At 32.7% G+C, this 4,981-nt stretch overlaps 1 non-coding gene across 1 annotated transcript; it reads left to right on the top strand.

Annotated features, from left to right (window-relative positions):
• Positions 1-235: 235 nt before the first annotated feature.
• Positions 236-342, top strand: LOC120272772. Its single transcript, XR_005540309.1, has one exon. It is a non-coding gene; the product is annotated as a small nucleolar RNA R71 (small nucleolar RNA).
• Positions 343-4,981: the final 4,639 nt, after the last annotated feature.

Here is a 4,981-nt window from a genome sequence, read left to right as displayed (position 1 = left end):
TAAATGAATTATCTTTTGAACTTCTAGTTCACATTATTTAGTACGAGGATCAAGATAATGATAATTTATTTTAACTAATCTCTTTTACCAGTTGTTTATTCTCTCCCCCTAATGTTGGGAAAAACCAATTCATCCAAATGACAATCAGCAAATTGAGCTTTGAATAAGTCTCTTATAGATGGAGACTTTGATGTTCAGACCTTGGTAAAAGTTTTAAATCTGCATCCACTTATGCAACCCATGATGAGGACATTTCCTTAATAATTCCTTGTATCTTTCCCATGCCTCATATAAAGTTTCACCTTCATATTGAGCAAAATTATTGATTTGAATCCGCATCTTTGCTGTTTTGGCTGGTGGAAAAAATTTGGCAAGGAATTTCTGAACAAGATCATCCCATGTAACAATGGAATCCGGTGGCAATGAATTTAACCAATTTCTTGCTTTGTCTCTTAGAGATAAAGGAAATAGACGTAGGAGAACTGCTTCATCATCCACTCCATTATACTTAAATGTATCACAAACTTCAAGAAAGTTCGCAATATGAAGATTGTGGTCTTCATTAGGTAGCCCACTGAACTGAATTGCTTGAATCATTTGAAGAGTTACTGGCTTCAGCTCAAAGTTGTTTTCTTGAATGACTGGCCGCCTAATCGTAGGTTGAATGCCAATTGATGGCATTGCATAATCACACAAAACCATTGGTTGATTGACCACCATTGGATTATTAAATACTTGCTCATTCGCTGGTGCATTGTCACTAGTTCTTGCTTCCTCAGGATTATCCATTGCTTCTGACGTTTGATTATTTGTAAGTCTTTTCTCTTTCCTATTCATGTGACACGTACGTTCTATTTCAGAGTCAAAATGTATGAGACTTTCAGTACCAAATTTTCACATTCAATTTTAACAATTTTGATTAAAAGAAGAAAAAAAAACAAGAATAATGAATTATGAAGTAAAACCAGAGTTTTTTATTCTTGATATTAACAAAGAACACAATCCCTGGCAAAGGCGCCAAAAACTTGTTGGTTGTGATTTATATAATGCAAGTGTACGCTATCACAAACAAGTAATATAATGATAAGAGAGTATCGTCCCACGAGGATTAAGTTTATTAATTACCAAAATCAGTAACCTAAATTCTACTTTACTAATGAGATTGGAGAGATTTAATTTAGAAAATCTAATTCAAGGACTAGAGAAAGATAGTTAGATGAGAAGAAATCAATGTCAATAGATTCTAGGGTTTCCGAGTTCACCTAGATAATCTAGTTTAATTAATCAATGTTTATTTCTTATGTTGTCATCAAATTTCCCTAAATTACATATTGATCTTTCTCAAGCATCAATAGCATATTCCACTAGATAAGTTAACTTCATCTCTGAGATAACTATGAACCTATGGAACTCATTAAGCTCTAGAAATTTATAATGATGCATAAAATCTCATAAATATCTCTATTCTATGATGATGGTACGATATTTCAACCAAGACCTAATTCAATTATCACCTCTTGGTCTCAAATCAAATTACTAATCATGCAATTGGTGATCAAGCAATCACAAGCATTAAGCATAGATTAAAATATCCAACATAGTCTTGAAACAAGCATCAATTAAATTAAACAAAGATGAATCTAGGTTTTCATATTCTGGCTACATCTTAGCCCTAGAAAAAGTATTTAGAACATAATAATTGCAAAGTTCGACATATGAATAAGGTTCATAATCAAATAAACAAATAAAAACTAAAAACTAAAGTCTGGCAATGAATCCGCGCCGAATCTTCACTCCCGTACTCTTGATCTCCAAAATGCTCCCCCTTTTTTGTCTCAACCCAAGCCCCTTTTATAACATAAAAATCGGGGTAGCACCTAGGTTTTATAGTTTCTGTTTTGAACTTCTTCATGTTGTAGCACCTAAGCGCTGCATGCTAGCGCCTAGGCGCTAGATTTTCTGTTTTGCTTGTTCCCTCTTTGTTGAAACTTTCTCTTCTTTCTCCAATTTTGTGCTTTTTACATATTCTTCTTTCAAATCAGTCTCTTTCTTTCCTACAGTGTAATAACAATAAGATTAGGAGTAAAATTGGTTTGAAAATAATTCAAATTTAATTCATTATGAGTTAAAGAAGGTCTATATATTGAGTGCAAATTATACTCATCAGACTTATACCCAACATAAATTCTTAACCTCCTTTGAGGGTCCATCTTAGTGCGTTGTGGTGGAGCAATTACAACATTAACCGCACATCCAAAATTCTAAGATGGAAAATATTAGGTTCCTGATAAAAAACCAATTGTAAAAGGGAGTACTTATGATAACTTGTTGGCTTGATGCGAATTAAAGCTGTTTCTTGCAAAATAACATGTCCCCTACAAGAAATTGAAATTTTTGTTCTCATAAGCAATGGCGTTGCAATTAATTGCAAATGCTTGTTAAGAGATTTACAATACCATTTTGTGTATGAACATGTGCTACAAGATGTTCAACATCAATTCCAGTTTGAGGAATAAATTCACCAGCATCATCAAAGCATATTTTCTTACTTGGACAATCAGGAAATTATGCTCGTATTAATTGAGCAAGCAATCTAGTAAACGCTTGGTTGCGTTTTAATAATAAACATACATGAGACCATGTAGTTGATGCATCAATTAAAACCATAAAATATCTAAATGGTCCTCATTGTGGGTCTACTGGCACCCAAATATCACTTTTCTACTGGTGATGGTCGAATAATCAACTTTCCTTGAGAACAAGCATCACATGTAAAATCATTAGATTGAAGAATCTTCTGGTTCTTTAATGAATATCCATATTTTTCGCATCATAATTGATCCAGGATGGCCCAACCGGTCATGCCAAATAATAAATATATTTGTAAGCTCGTGATTTATGATAGCATATGTTTTAGTTATGCTAATATATGTTTAGTACAAAGCAGGGGAAAATACAGGTAATTTTTTTAATATGCATTCTTTACTTGAGATCAAACTTGTAAAGATATCCATTTCAGCGGATATTCAATATTTCCCTTATTTGTTACCTTAATATAATATCTATTTCGGCGGATATCCTTGAAACTTAGCAAGTTTCTTTGGTAAAATATAACGCATTATAAAATTTGTTCCTCTAGGTAATGACAAATTAGCTCTTCCAGAGCCTTCGATTAACTTTGTACTAGCTGATATAACACTGACTTGGCTTCTTGTATTACTAAATAACAGAAATATTTTTAATCTTTAAGGGGTCGTTTGGTTCGTGGTAATGACATATTACCACATAACAATATTACCATAGTAATATGAGTGGAAATGTTATATGGTTGGGAATATTGCAGTAATTTGATATAACCATGTTTGGTTGAGAACTCTTATTACCAGGAATAGTTCACTGCCGTGTTTGGTTGTCATGGTAATCAATTTGCTAAAATATAAAAAGTTATAAGATTACTACGGTAATCCAAGATAGACACCAAATTTGGTAGTAATAGGATTACCAACTTTCTTGGTAATATTTATAAGTTGGTAATGTGATATTATCATCCAGATTACCATCGGTACAATGCCAAACATGGTAATATTTTCAGATTACCACATAACATGTGGTAATCTTTCTACATTACCGCGAACCAAACGGCCCCTAAAGATGATGTGAGTTGTTCTACTATCAACAAGACACATATTTTCATCATTGATGTTGTTGTTAACCAAATGGATACTCATTTTCCATAACCAATTAAATGATTAATCTTCTCTTCAAGATAGATCAGGAAGTAAGAAATATCCAAATGAGTATCATCAATATGATTAAGATCTTCTCTATATAAGCATTTTTTATCGATCTTTTTTTCTTTGATTTGAGTGATTCTTGTTAAAGATCAACAAGATGTTTTGTCGTACGACAGGTATGTGACCAATGACCTTTGCCACCACAATGATAACGTGGATTATTCATATGATTACTAGTTTGCCCATAATTGTAATTATTGTGTCATCACATTCACTTCAAGGAATGGGGTCGAACTAGTAGTACGAGACATATGATTCTTTATTAGCAGCTCGCCATTTTGTTCAATAACGAGAAGTGAAGAAATCAATTCAGAGTATTTCTTGAAACACTTTTTCATGATATTACTACTGTAGGAGCACGTTGGATACGTGAATAATGAAGAATTTTTTTTCTAATATATCTTTCTTTTAGATTATTCCGAAGAATAAATGGGTTTATTACCGTAAGGTATTCAATTTTCAATCCTTTAGGGAAGTGGTGGTGAAGAAATATCATGGCTTTGGAATAATCCTTGTTGGATGCTTTATTCCTTTCTTTGATCGTGTCTTCAGGACCATTTGCATCTAAATGAATTTCAACATCTAACACCCATGATAAATACTTTTTCCCCGCAATGTCAAGAGCCACAATTCAAGTTTCACAAGATTTGACATATGGATATTATCACAGATATAAGACGAGTCTAATAATATCAAGTATCATGAAAATTGAATTCTTGTGAAAGCAAATATGAATATAAAAATACATGCATAGTCTATTATTTGTTATTAGGAGATCTATGACAACTAAGATCATAACAATTTACCTCGAAGCTTGAAACGTAGAGCTCTCGTGCTGATAACGTGTTATAAAACTAAGGAAGTAAACAAAGGAAAGCAAACAACGACAATACCCAAGTGGAGCTAAGAGAAATAGCCAACTTCTTATTCACTCCCAACTTTATCACATGTATCTCTGTATGTTATACAAGATTACAAAGCCTCTATTTATAGGCTAAGAGGAATATAAAAAATCACATCTATTAAACCTCCTCATAAATATGGGAAGATGAAGAGACATGAGAAGACGAAAATTCATAGAAGTTTTAGGAGTTTAGTAGATGAAGAGGTTTGGGAGTTTGGGGGATGAAGAGATATACATTAATAGGCATCTGCTTTAATTAATGTTCCATAACATTCCATTTATT

Source organism: Dioscorea cayenensis, chromosome 11, assembly GCF_009730915.1.
Source record: "Dioscorea cayenensis subsp. rotundata cultivar TDr96_F1 chromosome 11, TDr96_F1_v2_PseudoChromosome.rev07_lg8_w22 25.fasta, whole genome shotgun sequence".
Lineage (NCBI taxonomy): Eukaryota > Viridiplantae > Streptophyta > Magnoliopsida > Dioscoreales > Dioscoreaceae > Dioscorea > Dioscorea cayenensis.
This window is presented reverse-complemented; position numbering and strand designations above follow the sequence as displayed.